The sequence below is a fragment of the Vanellus vanellus genome (genome assembly GCF_965231255.1).
Source record: "Vanellus vanellus genome assembly, chromosome: 6".
In the NCBI taxonomy this organism is placed as follows: Eukaryota; Metazoa; Chordata; class Aves; order Charadriiformes; family Charadriidae; genus Vanellus; species Vanellus vanellus.
In genome coordinates, this window is record NC_138911.1 from 44705776 (window position 1) to 44733360 (window position 27585).

Below are 27585 nucleotides of genomic sequence, written 5' to 3' on the forward strand. Positions count from 1 at the left end.
AGTGTGTATGCTACAGATGGATCTCCAGAATTTAAAAAGAGATAGAACTGAAGAAATAGGTACTGCGATTAAAGATAGTGGTGAATTTAGCTCTATAGATTCTGATATAAGTAAAAACATTTCAAGAAAGGGAAAAATAATGAGGGAAAGCTGTAAGAAGAGCAGCAGAGTGATTTCAAAAGCAAAGCAACAAGATTTAGATGTTGAATTGGGAAGAGTACTGAGGAAAGCAAGCAAGCAGCCAAGTGTGAGGTCTGCTCAAGAACAGTCGGAAGAGGCAAGAGATGTGGCTAGACCAGACACTTCAAAAATATACGAGAAGAACTTCCAGCAGAGCAAACCTGAAGAGCCTACTTCCACACCAGTATTGCCTGTGAAAGTGGTTGCAAGGTCTATTGATGAAATAATTGCTTCCCTGCAGTCTACTTCTCCATGTCCCTCAGGCCAGACGATCAAAGAACTCCTGGAGGGTGTTCTTGGCCAGAACTACAACAGAAAAATGGAAGTAGGTGAACCAGAACAAGAGCAATATTTTTCTCTTGGGTAAATATTACTTTTATAAGAGCTGTATATTTTCTTTCCAGCTCTTACAATGTGTTACAACACAGAAGCCAGACAAAACAGATGCATAAAGACACTAATGTATCACAGAATATTCTTCACTGTTTCTTCTGCCAGTTTTTTGATATCCCTCACAAATGAAAATGAACCAATATGAAAATATATTAAAACATAAGCTCTTTTGGGGTGTTATTTTTATTATACTGCTTGTAGTTTAATACCTCTTTTTCTGTACTCTCCCTTTTTTAAGATGACATATTCAAGGCTGACAGATGAAAAAGTGCGTTAAATGTATTTGGGGTATTGTTGGAAGTATTGCTTCTTATTGTTTAGCTTGTGAAGTCTCGATAAGACAAATTCTTTATTGTCATAGGTAGATTGTGTAAGCAGCTGTAAGAGAGTCCCTTCAATTAAATACAGCAGGAGATATCAGTAATAGTAGGCATCAGGTAGATGCTATGGAAAACTTTCCTAGATTTTCACCAGAGGGTTGTTGATTAATTTGTTAGCTAGACCACTAACTTGCTATCAGATGGCTCTTTGTCCTCTCTTAGCCATACTGATAGTTTTGTCCTAGTTCCAGTAGGGCTGAAACTTATGTCACAAAAATCACCATCACACTTGGTATTTGTGCTAGCACTTGTTAGGGGTGCCATGGAATTAATAGACCCATGGAAGGTGTACTACTACTAGTAGTAGTGCTACTAGCTACTTCAGCAGCAAATGCCTCTGCAAGCAAGTATAGAAGGCTGATGAAAAGTGTATGAACCTGTGCTTTAGGAGATGATAAAGAACGTTGTTTCCCACAACTGTCAAAATGCTACCTTTTATGATAGTAGAGTATTTCATAGAATGTAAGTGTAGTACCTTTTGTTCCCTTAATGTGAGATTGGCTGTCTTATGATTAAATACAAAAGTTAGGAGAAAAAAAAGAGTCCTGAACAAATTTCAGTGTGTAAGTCCATGAGCAGCAATAGTCTGAAACTGCATTTCCAATAGATTTATCTCCTCTGATTTGATTTTCTTCTTTTCTTCTGAGACATGATTGTGTGGTTGAGGCATTCACAGTGTCTCCCACTCTCTATATTTTCTGGTGTATTTCAACTGGGGTTGAAATCAGAGAAGACTTTCCTCAGTGTGGCAGCACTGAGATGATCCCTCTTCATTGCGTGACCTGTATTTTAGGAATGTAATAGTTTGGGACTGTTCCCTTTGGTTGAAATTTGCCAGCTGGATAGAAAAATATTTCAGGGCAGATGGGAAGAGGGCTAAAGAAGATCCTGGATCTGGAAAACCATTTCTTGTTCAACTTACCCAAAATAATTATTAGTGATTAGTAACGTGTGCTGCATTGTGTATTTTTCTTATTCTTTTATAAATATGGCTTATGTTATAGGTAAGATTTTAAAAGTTTGGCCTCTAGCAAGTTCTAATGTTCTTAATTTGAAGTGAAGAGAACTGATTTTCTGTTGTTTGCAGTGGGAGCTACTGGGCTCTGAGCTTTGAAAATCTGACCTCTGGAGTGTTGTGATGTTTAGGTCTTTATTTCTAAAACTTACATCAATCAGGTTCAAAGTAAACTGAAAATTTGAACTTGGTGATGACTTTCTGGTCCAGTTGTTTGTTGTTTAATGTTTTTTTTTTTTTTTTTACGTATGGACATTAGTGAGGATGAACGACACCCTTGCTGATTAATTTTTTTTTTTTTTTTTTAAATCAAAGGCATTTGCAGCAGGGGTCTTTTGAACTTAAGTGACCTTATAAATAGGATGAAGACTTTAGCCATTCTTTATTATTATTATGCGTGGTTTATTTATGTTACACTGGGCTTCAAGGCTTGCCTTCTCTAATGAAGTAAGAAATATATTCTTTTAAATGAAACAGAAATACCTAGGAAAAGAACAGAACTACTAAAATGAAAACAGACTCTCAGAATTAAATGTTTTTAATTTCTTAGAAAAAAAATTCTGTTCTCTTTATATTATTCTTGATCTTGCATTAATACCGCGTAGCACTGATACCTTATGATATTGCTGTGGGGGCTGAGTGCTGTTTTTCCCCCAGCATAGAAAAGAGCATTATCTGGGGAATGGAATGCCAGCTTAGTGGGACGTTAGTACTTAGCCCTGTTTCCTTTGAGGGAAATCAGTTATGAATAGTGATTCCTACCACACTGTCTGTTAAAAAGTAGAATTTTTATTATAAGACTAATATAATTTCCAGTGCCTGTAGTAATTTTGTTGCCTTGAGGCTTGTTGCTACCCTTGAAGTATATTGTTATATTTGGATTTAGTATCCATAGGAGGGTGTTTATATTCATTTCAGAAATGCATTTTCTTGGTTTTCAGCTTGATGTTCAGCTTTCTGGGCTATGAACCTGCAGCTCATCATCTTTAGTTAGTTGTTGTTTTCAGCAAATCAGTTTTTTGGTACCTCAGATGAGCTTGTGAGGGTAGTAACTAAATGAACAGTATTTTTGTTCTTGAAAGATTTGAATGCTTCTGTTGAGGACTATACAGTGCACCATACTAGCAGGAAGCCAACATAAAATATGTCTTAGTTTTTAAAAAAAATCTCTAGCTCAATAGTGAGGCCTTGAGAGTATTTTCTCTATAGTGCATTAATACTTTCTCAAAAGTGGTTTGATGGAGAATAATTATTCAAGAAGATATTCAAGAAGAGATAGGCTTGTATTTGCTTTGTATCTATAAGCAAATATAAACAAGTATTTGCTCATAACTTTACAGTATCTCACTATTTGCTCTATATGTTCTTCATATTTAAGCTGATATGAAAATTATGCAACAGATCATATATTGCTTTCTGATAAAACAGTATTTTTAAGAGGCATATTGAGAATATTTCATTTTTTTCTCTTTAGGTGTTATTAGGTGTATTCTAAGTGTCATAGAAATGAAGATACTTCAATTTATTTCGTTTATTTCTCCTTAAGTGGGAAAACCCTAGCTCTTCTAGTTGTTTTTCTTATTTTCTGCTTACTCGTGGCTTATGGAATGTTCTTTTCATGGTCTTAGCATCCATTAAAATATACCTAAATCAAGACCATGATGCTTTTTATTATGAGTCAACTATTACATTATTAATTCAGGAAGAACACATTATTGACTATGCTCAATAAGGTTAATCATGGCAAAGGATGTGGCACTTGTCTCACTTGCTGAGCCTCTTAGTCTTCAGGGGTGGGCACTACCACGTGATTTTTTTTTTTTTTGGAATAGTTAACTCATGTTACTTTAGATTTTTTTTTTTTAAAGATGTTTTATTTTCATAACGTTGCAAGACACTGCCTAGAGAGAGATGTTGTGCAGATGGTTTACGCACGTGGACTTCTGACATCTATCTATTTATTCCTCCAAATTTACCAGTGCAAGTAACAAATTGAAAACAATACAGTTGTGCAGTTTGTTACATTTTATCAACAACTGCTTTCCAGTTCCTTATGATCATTAGGCCCACATCATTTATGCTTGTCTAAAAAACGCTACAGGCTTTATGGGGCAAGGACTATCTTTTTACCCTGAAGTCTAACAAACTGGGAGACTAATCCTCTTTAGATCAGGAAGCTGCTGTTATAATATGAGAACAAATTGCTTTTAATCAGATAGATTGTGATCTCCCAGAGTTTCAGGCTTTGTCAAAGGGGTATAGGGTGATTAGCTATGTTTGTGTATAAATAATTTGTATAAAATCACCACATTAAAAGAATATTTTAAAATATTTGTATGTTCACACATCTAGATTGACCTTGTTTTGTCATTTTCAGGGTCTTTTCTGCAATGGTGAAAAGGACTTTTCATGTCAAAACAGAGAGGAAAATAACTTATTTTAATAGCATGTAACTATCTAATAAGGCATCAAAGAAATACCAAATGAAAATATTTAAGCAAGATTAATATAGAGGCAGTTATTAAAACAAACAAACAAACAAAAAAAAAACCCAAAAACCCAAACAAACAGACAACCACAAAATCTTGATTTTTCTGTATGTCAGGATGAATATTTTCAGCTACAAAAGTTACCGCAGAAGTACCAAAATGACTGAAAATGTTAAAATGGTTTCTAATGAACTATCAAGGTGTTCGGGTACCTAGTTTTCTATACCTGCACAAGGAAGGCTATGGCTAATAAAGCTGCTTTTAAAAGGCGCAGTAGAAGTTTCCATCACAAGGTTAAAACATCAGTGCAGGAAATGGCTTCCTCAAGAATGGGCAGAACACCCAAGAAGAGATTCCCACAGGAATTATGAGTTGCCACAGTTCTTAAGACTTTTGTTTCCCAAAGTTAGATCACACCTCTTTGGCCTTGTTTTTGTTAATGCAAACACACAGCCCATAGTACATATATAGACAGTACACATCATTTTCTTAAAATAACACAATAGCATTGTGCTTGCAATTCTCCCATGGGGAGCGGACAAAAGAGAAAACACTGCACCCAACAAAGGAAAGCAATCATATAACATGTACAGGTGTCTAAAATGAAATTAAGATAATATTTGCTCATATAATTCTGTTGGTTTTGACAGAACAGGAAAATTAATATGTAAAATTATAATTTACATATTATGCAATAGTTTAGAAATGTAAGTTGATCCAGTCTGGTTGAATGAAAGGCTTTGTGAAAATTTCTCTCTGATTCCATGCATTGGATAATAAATTGCATGGGGAGAGAATTACAGTCAGCTAAGATGGACTGTAATAAATAATCATAACGTTTGAAAATATGCACGTGTTGTAAAGAAGAGGAGGGTTTGGTATAGCTTGCGAAGATAATGCTGACTCTGTTCCTTTTAGTCTGAGTTTTTACTACATTCCTCTATTTTAGTTCCTTGCTCTCATGGTAATGAAAATGTATGTAATAGAACTGTTTTTTTCTAAGCTGACTTTTCTGTCAAAGGTAGATAAATTGCTAAGCAAAACACCAACATGTACGATATTCGGCAAGGCCATAGCTTTTTATGGCTTTATAGTTTACATTTTTGGGGTACTATATGCATCTATCACATTGTGTTGGCCTGGAGACTTTTATTTTTTCCTTTTCATTTTCTAATACACAAGGAAAAAATGTTACAGCTCAGAATATGCTTCTTATGTGGTATTAAAGTTAAATGCAAAAACCCTGGGCATTAAAAGAAATAATATTTTTAGATTGCTAGGTGGACAATACACTCAATGGAATAAAAATTCTACTGTGTGGAAGATTCTTATCTTAAAAGAGCAAATGGACATTTGCAGTCCGAAAAAAAAGAAGGATTTTTTTCATCATGTGGCAGACTGTTTCCAACTGAATGCATTCTTGCATCAGCTTGTGGCTCTGAAATACTTTCCTCAGAAATATTTAACATTTCCATAGCAGTTTTAAAGAGCTGTATTCTAGAATGAAATGTAGCTTAGATGCGATATTTCTGTTTGTTACTGTTATCTTTAAAACTTGGTTCCTCAAGCCAGTATACGGCACAAAGGGTAAAGTACGTGTGTGCTGAGTTACGTACATGTATGCTAACCAGGTGCTTAGAAAGCACGCTGTCCTTAAAACTACCATCTGTTTTGCGAGTTGTTGCTGTGTTTTATTTCTGCTTTTTTCATATGGATATACTGTAATGAGAAGGGGACTTGTTGAACGGTTCCTTTGATGAGAAAGGGTAGTATGTTTGAGAATTAAGAACTTCTTCAAATTTTATTGTAGCTTTTCTGCTAGTGGAGCAGTTATAATTTTTTCGTGTGGAGAAAATGATTAACTGAAAATTGCAGTCAGCTTTTAAACGTGTCTGCTATAAGCAGTTCTATGGAGAAATTATTTATAGTAAAGACCTAAGCATGTGTGTAAATATTTGCAAAAGATGAGTCTAAGATCATTTGTCTCTTTCAAACTTATTTGTCTAATGAAGGCTGTCCTGGTTAATTTATGCATATATAGTTTTGTTGTTGTTTTGTTCTGTAAGGTAGTATGAATAATATTTATTTAGCGTTCTTGTTTGACAGTAGTTTTCTTCTCTTGCTTATACAACAGGCACCATTTAAACATGAGGAAATAAAAACTGAATCTCAAGTCCTGCCAAGTTTTCACCAAGCAAGCCTGTTAACATTCTGCATTATCTAGGAATGTTAAAATATAATAAGTTAATAGTGCTTCTATTTGCTTGCACAGTTGTTAAGATAGGTAGTTCATATTTTAAACTGATAAAATGGGGAAGGAAATGAAATAGTCCTTGAAAACATTTTGGTACTTCATAAATCACAAGTATACCTTTATTTTTCTCTCTTTCCCTTTTGTGTCTCTTGTTCATTCCTGTTCTTCTGGGGTTTGATTCTCAATATAACCTGCTCAATATAAAGAATTTTGCTTTTATTAAATAGCATGCCGATTAGGGCAATGGAATAATAAGATATTAATCTATATTCATATATATTAGTGCTCATCATTCTATACCTTTCAGTCAAACTGTTTTTAAAATTTAAATATTTAAACTTAGATATGTTTGGGGGATTGATTAATGTTTATAGGCATTAATGATTTACTTGTTTTAAAGGATCATAGATCTCTTTGTAAATTTCTGATGTATGTTTCTTATTATGTTTTGCAATTTCTTCTTACAAGTGCAATTTGTAGAAGAAACTGACCAGATCTTTGATAAGAAATCTCTATAAATATTATTATTATTTGGTATTAAACATTGTAGGTCCTTTGCCTATTACTATATTTATTTTTGGAAGTCTAGTTAGCTGTTGAGGAAATATTTGGCTTAAGATAAAACTGATACAGTGTTCCATGTGCTTCATAAAATGCAGGGATGATGAAAGAATAATTGCATATAATAAATACTGTACTGATTTTTTTTTTTTTTTTTTTTCCCTCAGAAGACACCAGTAGATTGGAAAGAATCTCAAGCAGCAGAAAATGAGTCTCGGCCTAAAGATGAGCTGTTAACGTATAATAAGCAGGTGAAGCAGGTAAGCAGGTTTAGTACTATTGTGAGATAGTATTAGTTTTCTCATTCTTAAGGTTTTGATGCTCTAGAGCATAGAGAGGTCTGCAAGCTGTTTCCTTACCACCTGCCGTTTAAAGAAGATTTTCTATAAAACAGGTCTTCATACTGGTCTTGCAGCTTAAGGTTAGAGGAAAAAACAAATTAAGGTTCATTCGGTCAGATGTTGGGTTAGGCTTTTCTTTATGAGATTGGAAAGAAGATTACAAATGAAACAACGTATAAATAGAATCCTAATTTACGTTTAACAAGTAAATGCTTTCCTGGAAAATGGCATAATGCTCAATATCCTTTTGGTTTTGCAATATTTCACATATGACAAAAGCTGTCATTAGGATATCAACTCTGTAAAGCGTAGATTTTTAGTAGAGAACATGTATCAAGTTTATAGAGATAGTACCACAGAGAACAAATTTGTTGCTAAGACCAAATAATGTTTTTTTTTCTCCCATATGTTGTCAGTTTCTAGTGTTCTGTTATTTCAAGGCTATAACTAGATACTAAAATGAAACACTAACCTGGTCCCTTCTGCAGCCTCGATGTAAATAATTACTTTGCCTTAAAGTTATTATATATGCTTATTGTAAAACAGAACAACACTATTTATTATGTTTAAAATGGTATAATGAGAAGGGCAACCAAGAATGGGATATGTTTCTACTAGGCAGTGTTATGTCCAAATGTACCAGATAGCCTTGGCCTAAACTTAAATAAATGAGATGAGCATAAGGTTGGATGGTAAGACAGATGGTAAGACAGATACAGCATTTACAAGAAGGAGATAAAGGGACCAAAATGAAAAGAGGATGAGTGAGACACATGTGGGATGCTTGTTGGTGGCCCAATATTTGTGAGTATGTTGTTTCAAGGTCTAGTCATCGTAAGGCAGAGGGATAGTCAAAATGAGAAACCTTCTGAATGTCTAAGGGCTGTGCTTCAGCTGCTTCTTGAGCTCCTCTCACTCGCTGTATTTTGGCCCTGATTGTGTTTTTTCAAGCTGCATGGAGAAAGGGATAGCGGAGGTAAGTACCTGCCTAGAATTCCAGAGCATTAGCAACCAACTTTCCTGGTCAGTTTTGGGATAGCTGAGAAACAAAGGTCGCAGCTTAGGGCCAAGAGCTAAGGGACAGGGGAGTTCTGGGAGTGAGTCACAGGGAGATGACAGAAACTCCCCATGAGTCCTGGCAGTGTGTTCTGCAATGGGGCTAAGTGGACATGAAGTAGAGCCCTGTGTGACCTGGTGATGCTGGCCTGAGCAGTTCCAGTTGGCAGGTGTTCTTCAACAGCTAAGAAGTCGTATTTCCTAGCAACTTTTTGTGGTAACAGAATTATTTGTGTTAGATGGGTTAGAGTTCTTCTTTTGAAGACAATGGATGAAAATGAAATTATATTACTTTTTAAAAATTCTGCTAAATTAGAAAAAATATTGTTTTGAAATTTTCCTTACAATATTTATCTGTCTGTAGGTCAGAAATGTTTCTAATCATTCAGTAACTGAAATCTTGTGTGCCATCTGCACTTGCCTATAATGCTATATATAATTAATATTAATAATGATGTTTGGAGGTATTTTTAAGAGTATACTCTGCAACATCTGTTGATCTGCTGGTTACTAAACTAAATATGCAAAATGGTGTGTAAAGAAAACAGTACAATGTCACTGCTGGTAATTTTTGTAATATTCAAGAATATCGTAAGATGATTTATTACTTCTAAATGATACACTATTTGCCAACAGAAAGCTTCCCAGTTATTTAAACAGTACTGGGGCACTGTGATGATGTTTTTTAGACAGCATTATTTAGGGCAGCATGCCAGTTCTGTAATGCACTGGTAGTATTGTTGCAAAAACACCCATCAGTGTGTGCTCAGTGATCTTACAACACAAAGCAGTTTGCAAGATTGGGACCTGAAAAGATAACGTGCATTTGTTTCTATTTAACAAAAGTACTACATAATTTAAATATATTATTTAACCTGAAAGTGTGTTCTTTCACTTTTACATACAGAAAAAATAATGGAGACAAAATTTTAGAAAAAGAAAGAGAAATGGTTTTAAGAACCCATATGTATTAGCAAAATGTTCTACTGTATGCTTAGCAGAACTATTTCTATAGACTAATGGCGATGTACTGTATGTTAGTATTTCTATAGAACACTACCCATTGGCATGTTTTTGTGACATCTTATTTTTTAAATTAATTTGCTTTGCTTTGTGGCCTGCAGAGCCCATACAATTTCAAGATAAATTGATTGATTGTGCAGATGAACTTGCAAATTTGGTTATACACAAAGCAGTGAGATAAAAAAAAAAGAAGATATTTGCTTTAGTTATTGTAATTTTATGTTACATCTGTAACAATTACATAAATATTTTGATTAAAAAGTGTGTTAGTTCACTGTTTTTTCTACAAAGAAAATGAAATAAAATGTGAGATTATATACATTTAAAATGTCTGTCTAATAGTAAGCGTGTTGGCTCATGTTCTCTGATTTTAGACTTAAAGGAACTCCTCTCTACTTAGTATATCTTCATAATTCATTAGCAAGAGTGTGTTGAAGTCCCACTTCATGATCTGTTTCCACTTGAAAGATGAGATCATTAGCCATATTGGCATCTAAGACATCGACAAATGTTGTTGAGTATCTTCTGTTACTTTGGATAACACTTATATGGCATTTACGTTCTCAAATTATTTGAGGATCTTGTCATTCCAAAAGCTAGTAATGATAATGTATCCAATCAGGTTTCTTTTTTTCTTTAAATTGGACAAGAGATAATGACAAACTTTTGCCTGGCATTCAGAAGCACGAATCATAGTCTTATATTTGGCTCATTTTAATGGTACATTTTCAGGGAGACACATTACTTTCAAACTTCCTTATTTTTGTTAGCCTATTTTCTGTATGTAAAATTTTGATTGACTTCCAGTTTCTCTTGTAAACATAAAATATCTGACTTCAGTCCTTTGTATTTTTTTCATGTATGTGCTGATATAAACAGTGGTGTTGGTTTCAATGAAACCATTTTAATTTTGAGTAAGCCTTTTCAGAAGGTAGTCACTCATTTAGGTATCTTCTACAGTTCTCACTTTTGCTTAGTGGTTAATATATTTGATTATGACCTATAAAATTCCGTATTTTTTTCATGCAGTGATTTCTTCTAAGGACTTAAATACTGCTGAAGTTATCAGTAGGCATAGACATTGTGCCCAGTTTTATTCTGGGATAAATAAAGCATGTAAGTGGAAAAGAGGAGTAAAATCCTATGCTTTTGTGATTCATCTAACCAGATATGTGACTGAAAATCTTAATTAGAAAGGCATTTAGTCACAACAATTTTATTCTTTGGGTTCCTATAAACTAAGCTAGTCAACCTTACAGAAGTAATTAGCACAGCGTATCAGGAAGAGTTGGGCAAAAAAGTGGACTTACTTTTCATAATGAGAGAGAATTTTTTTTCCAGACAAAGCACTTTAAAATTCATTTTCCCCACTGTGGTGTTCTGTTTGTGTCTTTGTTGTGCTGTCATTATACTTCATTATTTTCATGAACCTGCTTTGCTGTGTTATGCATGCCAGATTTTAAGTGGAGTTCAGAAGAATCCTTTTTATTGATGGCACTGCTAGTCTGTTTTAGGAAGATGTTTAACAGTTTGTATGAAACAGAATTGTGGAATGGTTGAGGTCGAAAGGGATCTCTGGAGGTCATCACAATATGGAAAAAACAGCACGAGGGTGTAGATTGTGAAGCTGAGTTTTATGAAACGGATGCAGACACTTGGCAGCAGTGATGACTTCAGTAGTTCCTTTTCCTTGCTGTTTGCTCTTGCTCCTGGATTACAGTGAGCTGCCCCTGACAAAATTTCTATGCAGGGATACTGTACAAAGGGAATCAGAGATCTAGATTAATTTCTGCCTTTCCTCAACACTTTTTACTTTTTTTTTTTTTCCAACATGGATCAGTTATCTGATCTATTTTGCACTGTGAAAAACAACTTTTGGCACAACTAAGCAGGTGGTGCTCTAATAAATAGGAATCAGCACCTGTGGGTGGAAACAGTAGGAATTCCTTACATCTGTATTCCTGTTGAAGTTTCTGTATTTAGTAAATATAACCTTGAAGATGCTTTTCTAAAAATCTCATCCTTTAAACTATGTGTATCTGCTTGAACTTCCTTAAAAATGTAATACAAATTTCAGATGTGTTCATGTTCTTCTAAGTTTAATAGTTCTGAATAGTAATATTATCATTTTGATGCTCTTTTGATTATTCTCTCTGTAATATGTTGAAATACACTCATACACTGTGCAGAAATGCAGTTTAGGTAGAGCCCATTGGAAATTTTGTTTTATTGCACTTTTCTGTGTTTTCTGATGGTCAGAGTTGCTTGTATACCATTGCTTCTTGTTATTCTCTAGAGTGGGTGTGAAAATATCCATATAATTTATCGGTTTGTAACACTGTATTTATCTGCTGTTCATGAACATTTTAGGCTCCATCCTTGGATGTGTTACAGGTGGAAGGAAAAGCAATATTAAAAATTAAACCAAAGGAAGTTCAGAAAGAACTACAAGAGGAACGCGACTTGCAACAATCTTTGCCTCCTCAGGCTTCGTATGTCAAGTAATTCTTTAATCTTATTTCATTATTATAAGAAATACTGAAAATATACCAAGTTGTTAGTGCATAGCACAAAAGATAACTTTGGAGAAGAAATAATCCCATCTCCCTAAATTTAGATCTGAACACTTGCAATTTCTGATCTAAATTATCAAGTTTTGTTTGGTATCTCTACTTTTAATTTGCTATTTATCTCCTTGAAATAGTTCTGATTTACAGTTTTTAAAATCCAGAGGGCCTTTTCAGTCCTGCTGTATGCAGATGAAACTTCTCTTGACTGCAGCAGAAACTGAAGTTGCTTATGTGGGGGTTGAATTTGTCCATACAATTCCAAGCATAATCTAATCAAAATAATTAAAAACAAACAATGGAAAATACCACAAATTTAATATAAGCAATGCCAGCTGTAAGTCATCATCTTTAAATAGAGAAGATGTATTAAAAATTCATTAACTTGAATTTGTATTACAGTCAGTGCTTGTCTGAAATTCAGGAGATTTTACATGGAGAGCTGTAATTTAAGGATAACTGCTTATTACCTTGCTCTTGTCATAGGTTGTATCTGTCATTCTGTAGTAGGAGTGCAGATTACAAAAGTAGTACAGACCGTGTCCCAATTTAACTGATCCTGTCCATCCCATGTCAAGTGAGACTCTTCAGTTTTATGGTCTTCACTGCTAATAAGATCTTTATAGATAGCTTTGTTTAGATGTACCATTGGTTGCTTCTTCACTTCTCTATTGCGGAAAGGGAGGAAAAAAAAGAAGGAGCTTTAATTATTAGCTTTTGTTGTTCTTAGGGTCCTGAAAGGTCTATTGGATACAGAAGAGAGCCTTTTTATGGCAGGCCTAAAGTTTGTAAATGGATAATACTTTCAATTAAGTAGCTGAGAATAGTCATGGGAAAAGAATGCTTAAGTTTATGAAACCGTCAAATTGGCATTTAAGTGACCCTTTGCATGCCATTGCTTATCTGCATTGCTTAAAGATCATTTGGTTAGCAAGATTATATATTAAAACAAATAGTGTCAACAGACAATGAGTGTTTTACCTTCAATAAATACTTACTGTCAGATTATCAATGGTGCAGAAACTGCACGATTTTCTAAAAAACCTGTATTTAGTGCATTAAGTGAAGGTAATGTAGGCCACACACGTAGTATTGTTTTTTCATGTCCCCTTTTTCCAAAGAATGATAAATAGTCTGTTTTAGGAGAGTGTGCGCTGTAAAAACATTCACCTTTACCTGCAGCATGCCCCAAATATTTCGGTTTACATTGATAAGCATTCAGTTAATTCATTCAGTGAAATGATAACCTTCTATACAAAAGCAGTAATGGTAACGCAATTAAAATAACATTCAAATTGTTTTTATTTATTTAAATTAAATGAAGTAAACTACAATAAACATTTATGAAGAATATATTATCTCTATCGAGTTAAAAAAGTAGTGTAAAATATTTCTTTCTAATTTTAAATTAATGTGACCTACTTATTAAAGCACTGATCTCTGATTTCATTCTCCAAAATAGTTACTTATTTGAATTTATGCTTTAAAAGTATTCAATTAGATTAAAAAAAAAAATCCTTTGTGTTAAATGGGGTTGCTGTAGGCATGCCTTAAATCCTAATCAGTCTTATGTATTGTGTGATTGAGTTGCTTTTCAAAGCAGATATTTCATTTTTGTGTTTAACTTTCACATTTTATTTCATAGCCTTGACCCTGTTCTCATTCTGGCAAAAAAGCCACTGATTTCAGTAAAAGCTTTGGATTGTAAGATCTGGTGAAACTGTCTTGTTGAAGCATAAAGTATCTAGGGTCTTTTCTATATGTTAAAGTTGTAGGGCTTAAAAAAATTATTTTGAGCAGTTTTAATTAAAATAAAAAGACTTATTGACACTCCTGTTGGCTTGTTGTGTGCCTACAAACTTAGGGACTCAAACTATATTAATGTAACAGATATATCTGGTATATACTTGATGTGATAATTTCTTGATTGTGAGTCAAATTTCTGTTATTACACTGATTTTTGTGTTTTTTTTTTTTTACATGTGTTATTTTTATCTTCTCTTTTTTTTGCTGTCATTATTTTTCAGAAAATGTAAGCAAATATAAAATATTGTTTTTGTAACTTGAATATTGATCGCATGATAAATCAGTTTTGTGTTTTGCCTTACTTCATTTTGTAGTTCTTGCTGATTTCCCCTTTATAATATCTGTTTATAACATAAGGTGTATTTCTCAGTAAAACAAAAAACCAAGTTGTTGAAACTGTCATTGTGTCAGGAGAACCTCAGAAAAATAGTTAAAACTGAAATCTATTCAGTGTAATTTCAAACTGGAATTCTAACCATTTTCATTAAAATTGGAAGGCACTTATGAACTTTAATTAAAGTAGCATGTATTTAGGGAGCCATTTCTGCGTTTTTTACTTCTCGGCCATTTTCCATATACTGTTCTTCACATTGTAACTGTCTGCTCGTTAGACATTTATTAACTTTGTAGCATTCATACAGTAGCCGGAGACTGCTTTTAGAATTTGATCCATGGCCTGTGGAAGTCAATAGACTTTCATCACTTTCAGTACAACTTAGATTGGAGGGTTAAATGGTAGAATTTTTTAGTTATTAACTTTTCAAAGATAGTCAAACCCCCGGTGTTTCCTCTAAAATCAACAGCTGAATTGAAAAGCTAGAGGTTCAAGTGATATCACATCATAAAACTAATTCAAAGTTTTAAGGGTATTTACAAGGTACTCTGTCCTGGGTGAGAATTTGCAGATGAACGTATATGTAACATTTTAACATAACATTTATTCACATACTCAATTTAAGCTGTAAATATGCATTGCTTGGTTTAAATTTACAGCGCAGCAAGTGAAAGCCCTGCTTAAGTTGGGAAAGCAAGATTGTGATTACTGCACATATTTTTTACTTTGAAATTATTACCAGCATTTTAGCTTTACCTGTTTTTCTTCTCTAAATAATATGATCTCTACTTTTAGTAGAAATTACCAGGCACTTTATGCCAAATATTTATGTTATCATTTTCTATCCTGTGGTCTGATGTATGCTGTGATATAGTATTTGATAAACTATGTACTTTAGAATATAGAAAATGGATATTAAGAGTCTTGATTTCTTTGTTTTCCTTTCTAGAGGTCAACATTATGCAGGCATTCATCGTCTATGTACTGCTTTTCCTGGTTTTATATTGCCTCCTTATTTACAACGGGCTTCTAGAGTTTATCATACTTTAGACAGAAGAGGTCACAATATCTTTCTTACTGCACAGGACACAGACAATCAGGAGGAAAAAGTAATGTGTTCCAAATACATTTATTTGAAAGAGCAAGCTGAAAGGAAACGGTATGAACTTACTTATTTTCAGAGTTACTACGATTGAATTAATTTTATAAGTTTATTAAGTTAAATTCACTTTTGTAATATTATGTGTTGAGAAATAACTTTCATGGTGTTTCAGTATTTAGTAGTTTCAAAGAAGTGTCAAAGAAGTAGTTTTGAAAAAAAATTGCCTTATTTGGTAGATATGTTTTAAAAGAATTAGAACAAGGGTACTAAAAGGCTCGTATCTTGTTTAGAATGTAAAATGTTTTCTTTGTTTTAAAAATAGATTGTATTTTGTAGACATATTTTAAGTTACATGTCAAAATTTACGTTATAAATGTATGAATTTTTATACTTCATTCTACTTACATGAGAGGTACCATTGAAATAACAAGAAATACTGAGCAAATAGAGTAGGCTTTCTGTGAATGTAAAATTCTGCAATAGGTTTAAAGTGCACACCCACTAGCCCTTTATCACAGAGACAGCCTTACCTCAATCCTGATTCTAATAAGCACTTAGGAACAAGCATAACTTTAATTGAGTGTAGTTTGGTTGAGCTCAACACATACACAAAGTTAAGCACATACAGAACTAGGACCTAGATAAACTTGTAGTCAAAAGTATTCCTTGCATATGTAAAAGGTAGTCATGTGGTAACTGCAGGATCCTGCATCCTTAATGAAAAAGGTGCTGAAGTAGAATAGTAGAATAGTCAAATTTTCTGAGGTTGATGCAGCATGTAAAAAGAGATCTGTCAAAAAATTTGTTCTATAAGAAGTAGTGAGGAAATGTAAATGGATTTTGGAATAACCCTACTCAGTTTTATCATGTTATTATATTACTAGTTTTTATATTTGATGGTAATAAATTCCTAAATCTTTGGGTTTTTATTTGCTTTTTTTTTTGGACATGTTTTGCACTCAAATAGTGTGCATATGAATGAATATGAAGCATATTCTTTTTTCATTGCTTATTACTTTGGTTACATTTTTGCTTTTTTGTGCACTTCTAGTTTATATACTAATGTCAAAAGCCTCAGAATTGGAGCCTTAATATTCTCAAGTTTTTCCTTATGATTTTTCAGACTGGAAGTTTGCTACTTATAGTTTCTGTGTATCACCAGCTCCAGAAATATAAAATTATTGCTCATAAAAACTGTAGTGATCTAAACGATGGTAGAGTGGTAAATAAGGATAAGGCTAGGTCAGTTTTACAGGGCAATTTGTGTAGCTTGTTAACTTGGGCTCCCTTGAAAAACATGCATTTTAGTGCAGCCAAATGCAAGGTCATAAGGATAAGAATAGGGAATTAGGGTCATCCTTTGTAGGACGGGAGATTGTATCCTGAAAAGCAGTAACTCTGAAAAGAGCTTTAGAGTCTTGAAAGATAAGCAACAGGAGATGGCTGTGTAATACTCTCTGAACTTAAAATTAAACACGTTTACCTTAAAATAAAGGAGGTGAGACATTAGCAATAATATAGAAAAAACGTTTTGGGATTAGAAATATTATACAAAGCTTTTCTGTTCCAGGTAAGTGCTCTAACAACTGAGGTAGTCATGTCACCACTTGTCCTCTCTCTTGGCTGCATGACTTTTGCATTCTTTTCTGCTCAACAGCACAACTTCCTGTACCCAGAATGGTCAAATAATCTAATGGTGAGTGAGGTTTGAATCCTCAGATAAGCAATGAATTCTCATTTCCTGGCTCTGTGCTTTGATAATGAATTATCATAAAGAGCTGGAAACCACCACTCTGCTTTTTTTCGTGTCTTATAAAAGAAAAAAAAATAAATCACCTTTTCTTTCCCTGAAAGAATGGATGCATCCACCCTTAGAAGAGAGCGTCATGTTCTGCATTTGAAATGGAGGGACATTTTAGCCTGCAGTCCTTGAAAAATTTAAATTCCAGAAAGGGGCAGCAGGTTTCCTGTTGGATAAATCTGTGATTCTCCTTCCATATAAAGGTTTGTAGGAATATTGTGCACTTAGCAGTGTGTTCCAAATACCATTCTAGGGGAGCAAGCAAAAGCTTCAATTCCAGTATGCAATCTCTCTTTTTCTTGAATACCAGTTCTGTGTTAAGACATTTTAAAAGATGATTATGTTGGTTTTACACAAGAGATATAGAGTTGGTTTCAATATGTTACTTGCACGGTATAGTTTGATGCAAGAGTATTTGCTAAATGAAAACATAAGAGTTTATATTGAGGTTTCAGTCTAGACAAATTGAGAGTAGCAATAAGATTTCAATATATAGCAACGAAAGCAGCAGCTTCTGAAATTATCCATTTATTTAAATCAAAACTAGATTTCTTTCTGAGGTATACCCTGAGTTTCACCCAGCAGATTGTGAGCTTGATGCAGGAATACTGATGATATTTTATTATCTGTATTATTTAGAAGGTTAGGTTGGTTAATTATGATGCTTCTCTGAACTTAAAATATGAATCCATAAATTGCTTTATAAACGTTTTCAGTCATTGAATTCTTTTGATGAAGTCAATATTACCCTAACCATCGAGGACGGCATTATTTCAGGGTACAGGATTAGGCCCTGATGTTTCCCTTTGGTTATTGTGAGCTTCTGCTTCTGTCGGGAATTTGGGTAGCATGGGAATATCATTTATGGCCATAATTGGAGTGTTTGCTTTTGATTTAGCGGCATTTTCTGTTTGCTGAACGGAAACAGAGAATATGAGGACTCAGTAAGAATAAGGAGACTGATTGGCATTGTAAGCAGGGGTTTCAGCATACCAGTAGCCCAGCCTTTAACTATTTTGCAGGTCATGGTGGAAGATTTAAGGAAATTCTGAGAGAATAAATTCACAGATGTAGTGAGCTTTTCTCAGATATGAGAGGCAGCATGAGAGTGAGCAAAAAGATGTTCAAAAAGGAAAAAAAAAACCCAACCTTAGGGAGTCAGTGATGGAATTAGAAGTCACAAAGATAGAAGTTGTTTTCACTTTGCTAGTCTAGAGATGACAAAAAAGGAAAGGCTGCAAAGGCTTTGAAAGCAGAGGAGCATCTTTTATTTGAATGAGCTTCTCTTCTTCTATTGCTTCAAAGAACAGGATAATGTTCAAAGCAAGCAACTATGATCTTTGCAGTAGCGCTTTGAATGAATGTGAACAGAACAAGGTGATGCTTGTCTAGGCTAAAGAAACAGATGCTGCAGCAAGATATGAAATTAGGTGCAAGACTTTAGCTTTGTAGAGAGATTAGAAAAGGACTTTAATTTTAGAATGTTGTGAATGATACCTGTGTTCTGTCTGAGTCTGTGTGAATGGTGGGAAGCTAGCCATAGTGATGAAGAAAGAAAGTAGCGGGAAGGACATGAAGGCTCAAAAGGGGAAGGTTCATAAGAATTATCTTCCAGCCTTGCTGAGCTAGCACTGGCAACTTGACATCCCAAAGAGAAAGATCATCTGATATTTTTGTTGGTGCAGAACAGAATGATGAATCACGCTCTGATTCATTACCATGGAGAGAGAACCTGTATGTGGGCTTTGACTAGAACATTGCTAGAAATAGAGTAGAAGAGGAAGAGTAGAGGACAGAAGCCCTTGAAATGTCCAAGATGTTAAAGGAGTTAGATGGCAGTGGAACTAGGAGAGGAGAATTGTAGAAGCTGCGGGAGGGTGGGATTTGAAGAAGAGAATGGTTTGGTTTTCAAGAAGTGGCCAACAGGTTGAGGAAATTGAAGGTGAGTCTGACTTTTATGAATCAGTAGAAATTTTGGGGAAGAAATTTTTACGTGGAGAGCTGCATTCCCTGGAGATGAGGAGAATTAAAGTTTAAAAAGAAAAGCCCATACCAAAATTCCTTGCTGAATTCATTTAATCTCGAAATCTAGAAAACTAAATTCTTTGGAGCACTGCCATCTAGTGGCACACGCTACCATCATCTTCTCTTTAATTTTTAAAACTGCTTGCCTTCTGTGAGCCTTAAAGTCCAAAGGTATCATTTACCTGACGCTAATTTAGGTCCGTTGAAGCTGTTCACATGTCATTACGTACCAATTTCCCGCATTTAGTTAATTTTACAAATACAAATGATCTATGCGGGAGTAAGCATGATTTCTGTGTATTGGTTAATAAAATTCAAATTACTTTGACAATTGTTTAAATAGGAATAGGTCTAGAAGATTATTTTTTTTTCTGTACTAGTTCTGAGTTCTTCCATGAAAGTCTTGTTTGACTGTAATGAAGTCCAAAGAAGCCTACAGTGGTAGGATTTTATGGTAGATCAGATCAAGAAAGCAATAATTTTCGTGCTTTGAAGTCTTGTCTTCCCTATGAAAAATATCCACAGGCTTACAAATATATATAACTTTTTGTTCACGTCTGCAAAAAATGCCTTGCAGAGCAGGGTGCATCAATTTATCAAGGTGTAAATTTCCCAAGGTCAGCTACAACTCTATGCTGTGACTGACTGTATTAAGTTTATTTCACGAGATGGCAAAAGTGCCTTGCTTTTGCTCTCCTGTTTAATCTTGGCATACTCTGCAGGCATCGGTTTTCTGAGAGTTAAAAACCCTACTTTTTTAGACATGAAGACAAGTAGTCAGCTAAATATATATTTTATAAAGGTTATATATGGATAGCCAAACCTGTTCCTGGCAGATATCCTACAAAACTTTTAATGAGCTTTGTAGCTTCATGTTGTTTAAGATTCCTTCATGCAGGAATGCCTGCATCTCCCTGAGACATTCTGATTTTACAGTTTTTTTACCAGCAGATGGAAACAGAATATTGTTAGGTTAGTATTATTATTACTTGGAGCTTGCCTTCGTGTTGCTTCTCTCTTCCAGAAATGAGAAGTCTGAATGTTGTTTTGCATTAACTCACAGTTGATTCCTTAGTATAAACTCCTTGAAGTGAAAATGATTTATGACAAAAGTGCCCTAAAAGAGGGACAGCTCTTTTTACATTCTTCACTTAAAACACTTTTAACTGCCAAATGCTAAGGAATATTTTGATTGTTTTATACCTCTTTGTATCTTGTATAGCTTCACTTGACATTCCTTTTATGCAGACATCCACCTTGAAGAGTCAGAACCACCAAACACTTAGATGTAAAGAAAAACTAGGAAGGCCGAACACTCGTCAAAAGTTAGCTTTTCAGTTCTTGTTTTTCTTCTCTTTAAGAAATAGTTTTTGTCAAAACTTCCACTTGAAGAAAGCAACATTCCAGAAAGAGTTCAAGAACTACTCCCAGATCTATAATCTTTCTTTAGGTGGAAGAACTACAACTTCTGGGCTAGGGCTACATTTTAAGGATTCCTTTTTAACGTCCAAAGCTACTTCAGAAGGCATTTTGTTTGCTAAATCAAATAGCTGGTGCTCAGTCGTGTTGAGACCCCCTCCATTTACACAGTATTCTGGTAATTTAACTAGGCCTTAAAAGGGAAATACATTGCAATTGGCATAAATGGGAATCAAGTCCACTGTAGCAGATATACGTCTGACAGTGAAATTGCAATGAATGGAAGTTACATACTTTAGTTCCATGAATGCACAAAGAAACTTCATTATTAATTTAGTGTTTGCAGAAAAACTACCCCGCACCTGACTAACACCAGTAGATGTCAGTGTTGGCATATGCCAATGTGCCAGCGTGTTGCGGAAAGTCAAGTGTTTCATGTATTGTGCATTTTAAATTCGATACATATATGGATACCTGAATATATGAAATTGAATGTTTTCTCTTGTTCTTTTTTATATATATTACATGTTTCACCATTTATTGCATTCTGTGCTTGTAATTGCTAGTACAGTTAGAACCATATAAGTGAGAACTTAAGTAATTATTTACTATAAAACAAGCTACAAGAAGAACAGCAAAATATATAAATGTAACTTGTACTCTGTTAAATAAAAATATCCATTATAATTCTATATATAAATCCTGTAAAATATCTGTTTAGGTGATAAATGTTAATAGTTGTTGCTACTGATCTCTAAAATAGTTTTACCAGCTTGGTAGTAGTAATAGATCCTTCAAATCTGAATTTCCCTTTGGAGTTGCCAGGAGCAAAGGAAACAGGTACAACAGTTATTACAGGAATTTATATATATTTTTATATATGCACATGCATATATAAGCACACTTATGAGTTATTGTGTTTTGTAAAAGGGTTCACCGGTTTTGGAAATAGAAACTGTATTTAAATAGGAAATTGGGATGTATAATTACTTCAAACTACAACTTTCTAAAGTGAAAAATTCCTTTTGCAAGTTGTTTTCCATAGGTATATTTATTTAAAAAAGGGTAAACAAAAAATAATCAGAATTCAATTCCCAAGTAATTGCATAAGGTGCTGTTCAAAACCAGCCAGACATTCCTGCTGAAATTGGTTCTCTTTGGCATTTAATATATCTGACTGTAAGCATAGCACTGGAGTGGTGTATTTGCCATGCATGAAGTTATGCAGGTAATGCATTTCATACTAATTTAGAGCTTAGTGTTATATTTTTCTTGTGACTTCTATCATAAACACCATGGACCTGATCGTGAAAGTCTTCTTAAAATTATGTGGTGTGTGACTACAAAAATTGCAAGTTTGGCACCAGGTTTGCATTGTATATTAAGTCATTTCAATCTGTAGTTTAGAAAAAAACCAAGTTTTATTAAGTCAAATCATAAATAAGTGATGAAAATTTACCTAATTTTCTTTGTCTTTAGCAACCAAGCTATTTCTGTGGTGTTAATATCTGACATAATCAGAATAATTTATTCATTTTTTATGTTGCTGCAGAATTTGTTATGAAGGAGTTCCTATTTCAGAGCAATTCCAGAATAATCGGACAGATGGGATTCACTTTCTTCCCCCTCATACATCAAAAAGTCTAATTGAATGCCAAAAAGCAGCTGAATATTGTCTTAAAAAACCACAACTGCAACTGTTAGGAGAGAAAGTAAGACATAATTTTAATAAATGTGTGCTGTATTGTGCACAATGCTACAAATGAAGACACAAAATCCAGGGTAATTTTTTTTTTTTATTATTGTGTCATACAACAGAAGAACAGAACACCTTGGAAATAAAGTTCTGCTGATTTTTCAACATTTGGCAATATGCAATACAAAAATGTGTATGGAATTTTTCATCAATGGGGAGAGTTGTTCCGAAACCTCCTGTCTCAGTTTTCAATTCCTTCTCTGATGTAATAAAATATGCTAATGTGCTAATTAATATCAAGCAGAAACACTAAAAGAGCGAACCAGGTAGTTCATTCAGGCTGTGGAGCCTTATACCTCTTAAGATTTCATTGTATTTGGTGGGATTGTTTTTGACAAAATCATGTTTAGCAGAAAACAGCATTTTACCACCTAATAGTTCAGATTCAATGCAGACGTTTATAAACTGTGTTTGTTATTTGATAACTGAATTGTATTGGTTTTGAAGGTTTCCATTTATCCAGAAGCTTTAAAAATGTTTTGGGCTCCAGCTCCACCAAAATTCTCTGCTCCAATTTCTTCATTAAAGGAAATTTTATTTCCTACATCTGAGGTAAATATTTTAAATGTATTTTTAGTGTTCCTATCTTTTGCAGAAATATACATCTTTTTCTAACATTATATTTGTTAACTGTAATAGTTGTATTTATGCTGCTGTGTTATTAACACTTCTGTATATTGTAAGCATGGTATATAAGTCATTGTGCAATTTGTAATAATATGTATTTAATAGTATTGTTTAATTTAATTTTCTATAATAATATAGTTTCTGGTAGTAATTATTCTTAATTATTACTTGCTATTGTATGTATTGCTTAATGTCTTTACGTTTATGTTGAAAGCTACTATTAAACCAGAGAAAAATATTTCTTATATTTAACAAAGTCTGTTTTAGAAAATGCCAATGCTTTTGAGTTTTAAAATATTTTGAATGTAAAATCTCCACTGTGATTACATTATCGCAAGAGATGAGCCGTTCATGTAAAAGGGCATGCCTATTGTATACCCCTATTTGTAGCGCTCTGCACCTTCATATGGCAAAGATTACAGAGAAACTAGCATTTCATGACCAGTTCACACTGCTGTACAAGTGATAAAGCACACTTGTGCATGGATTAATTGATAGCAGGAATACACCTGACATAGCTCCCCATCTCCTAGCCTTACTATGTCCAAATTGAGAGCTGTGTTCTTGTTACTCTACAGACTACTGCGACCTGACATAAATTACTGAAGCTAGAGGTAAAATCTTCAGACAATCAGGTAGCAATAATCAATTTCCTCAGGTCTCTACTCCTTTTGCATCATGTAATTTGTGATCACATTAAAGAACGTGCTCCATCAGAAGCCTAGGATAAATGACTTCTGTCATGTTGGTCTTGATCGTCATAATCTTTAGCTTACTGGATGTTCCACTGTGCCCATACATCCAAAAAACTGGAAGAGTCCAGAAGTGGAATAGGGGAAAAGAGATGTTTCCAAGTGTGTGATTTTTTTTTTTTTAATATAGAATTTCTCTGAATGTAATGTTAAAGGATAGGTAATTCTATGCAGGTGATTTGCAAGTGAAAGACTGAAGTGTGGCTCTAAGCTGCAGTGTGAGTCTTTCCAGTTGCAGAATCCTGACTATCTCAAACACTGTTGATCTATTTCATGGACGCAATGTAGAACATGAGAGCTGTAGGCTCCACAGAGAACCTGAAGTGGCCAATGATAGTGTTCGGTTATATGTGTTTATGTAAGGTTAGCTATTTCAAGTGAATAGATCCGAGAGGCGGAAGTGGGTAAAAGCTTACAAAAATGCCATGGGAAGTAAGCTGAAAATATTTCTTTACCAGAGAGTTTGAGGTACAACTGAGTGTTCTGGTAGCTAAAATACAGCTGAAAGATTGGAACTGGCTGGCAATGTAGGCGAGACCTCAGCCAGAACCGAGGAAAAATAATGCATGTGTGGATGTATTTGCAGCCAGAAATGGACAAAATGAGGCTAGCACATTGTTACAGCAGCTGAACTCCCAGGTATAATTTAGTGTTTGGAGGCACTGTTTTATATTAAAATTTAGGACTCCATCTGCAAGTTTGGACTATTAGAGCAGTTAAGATCTGTCAGATAATGTGTTTCCTATTTGAAAGTGAAACATGCTGGGCAGGACACACTTGCTTTTGTCCTTGAAAGAAGCTTTTTCAGTAGTGACTGTGGCGATCTGAGAATATGTCATTCAAGAGTATGTGACTTGTAGATGACTTGGAAGTGGAATAAAATGATAAATTTGATGATGATAAAGGAACACTTGCTGGTTTGAACATTTTTTGCACAAGCTGGCTAGAAATAATGAGAATCTTATCAAATATGTCAAAATGGAAGAATTCTGTGATCAGCTTTGCACATCTACATCCTCTGGCAACAGCAACTTAAAATAGTTATTTAGTGTTTTGGCTAAAAACTATTTGGAATTTTGTATCATGTTTGACTTCAGGCACAAAGAGATTATGGCTGTATATGTAACTATAAATTGATTTGGAATTGTCCAGCAGAGATGAAAAGTGCTGGTAGTGCAGGTTGACTGGGCCATTAGATATAATAATTGGAAGTAATAAAGTCTGCACTTACTAAAATACTGTATTTTATGCCATGTTTATGTGTGGACCTATTGGGAACGTCTCTTTTACTGAAAAAGAAAACTGTTACTGTGGTACAAGTAGGTTGGTCAGTAACAACAATTAAAAACAGATGAAGCATGTACAGATTCTTAGGAAGAAGTAATATTCTCATTGGAAATTATTGTTGTGGTGATGTTATGTGGCCATTTTTTTTGTCTGGGATTTCCGAGATAGGAATGTGTGTGTGACTAAAGACACTTTAGTGTCCCATTTAAAAAATGTTCATTGGAATGACATCTCCATACATGCAGTAAATTCAGTAGGTGATCAACAGTGTGGCATATTCATAGTCTGTTCTGAGACTGGAGCTTCTACGGTACATATATAGAGTATGTCCACTGACTGTGCTTGCTCCTTCAGCATTAATCTACGTGAATGTTGAATGTGTCTTGGATTTTTGGACATCTGGCAGTGGAATGGGTTTAAGACATCCAGAAATCCAGACAAATACAATCCTTCCTTCACTCTGGCAAAGGTGGGGTGGTTGTTTTTTTTTTTTTTTGGTGAAAATGCAGATTTCTTTGGACATTAGCTCTGTTTTTCGCACTCTTCTTTTAAAAGCAGAATATATCAGAAAGCTCTATATTTGTGTCAGACTAATTCAGACTTATTTTGCTTTTTGTTTTATCTATAGACAAAAAGTTTACTGAGAAGATGCCAATCCTTGCCCAATTTTTTTGACAGTGAGAGGTCAGAGGTATTATTTTATATTTACTTGTATTTGTTCCTGAACTGTGATTTTGTGGAAGAAATTCTTCCACTGAACTGAATTGAACTTAATATTTTCCTGTTAGATGCAAACGTGAGAGTCTCAAAGGTCTCTTTCAAGTGGATTAGTTACATTAAATAGGAGAACATAGCTCTGCGATGAGAACCCCTGTTAACTTCACAGGCATTTGATTAGAGATAAGTGTGAGTAGTCTAGCTAACTCAAAATGAGTGGAACAACATAACTGCATAAAGCTTTGTGGTATCAGGTCCCTGGATTTCAGACGTATGAGAGCATCAATGTTGTCAAGTTTCCAGTCTGTAAGTGTTATGTACTTTTATGGCTATTGAAGTTAGCTGTTTCACAAAATACATAAAACAGCAATAAATGGTGCAAATTTTACACTTGTGCAAAGATGAACTTCATAGCATTATACAAGTAATATTTTATTAAAAAAATTGATTTTCAATAATAATTTGAGGAGTATGTATTTAAAACTTCTAGATAGTCCATAAGGACATGCTTAAAATATTGTGGATGTGTTATTTTAAAACTGGACATGAAGCATGGCAGCAGTTTGTATGCAATGACAAATAAAATAATTTAAACACCATATTTGCAATTTGAACTAACCATTGATGCTTGATTTTTTAAAATACTAGTTTCATGTTCAAATAGAAGTAGTCCTGTTGAATTCAGCTAGCAATCCTTTAGCAAAACTATGCATAGTTCATTAAAAGAATTTAGCAAGTAGAAATCCAGTATTTTTGCAATTTGCAGTCAAACTTTTTGATTTGGTGATAAATGACAGCTAATGATACATAATGTAGTGATAAATGATAGCTTTACATTGAGTTTCAGCTTTTTAATAAATCAGTATGAAGCCTAGATTTTTTAAAAAATATAATTTTCCTAAAGAAATGTGGCACACTTGTGACATTGAGGTTTTTTTTTTATCTTTTCAAAACTTCACAGGGTATAATGCATGACCACAAATAAAGAATGAAAGGTATTTAGTTACTTAAATCGAGTGCTTTAAATGATTATTAAAATAAATTAAAGGCTGATGCAGCATCTTTCTAATAAATATATAAATTAAATAATTCTTAGCAGATGTCTGTAACCAAGCATTGAGAAAGTGCTTCTTTGTGTCTAATCAAAAATTATTCAAAATTATTCAATGCTTCATTTATTTTTTTCACTTATTTTTATTTATTACTAACAAGTATTTCTGTCTCTAAATTTCAGGCAGTGGACATGAAATTGCGTTTTAATTTCTTTGACAAAGATGTGTTATGCCTAGTACTATAGCGCAAGTTAATGAACTGGAATGAACAAAAAGACTGGGAAGCAATACATTTGTTATTGCAAATAGTACTTAATAATTAATAACAATTACACACTAGAAGATAAGAGTTATTCTTTTGGTTCAGGTGACTTAGGGGCACAAAGTAAAAGTGCATAATCCCATTCACATATTAATTGTGTTTCCATATAATACAATTGTACTTCCAAACATTATACAGAGTTCTCCTGTGTTTTCATATGAGTTCATGAATATATCTTGGTTCATTTTTTTTTGTAAAGATGGCATGCTTTTATTTTTAATTTTAAAATTGAACTTTCCTACAAGGACTGGGGGTATTTAATTCAAATTTCTTGTGATACTTTTTAGAGAAGATTGATTTTGGCTGTTCATAAGCTTCAAATAACT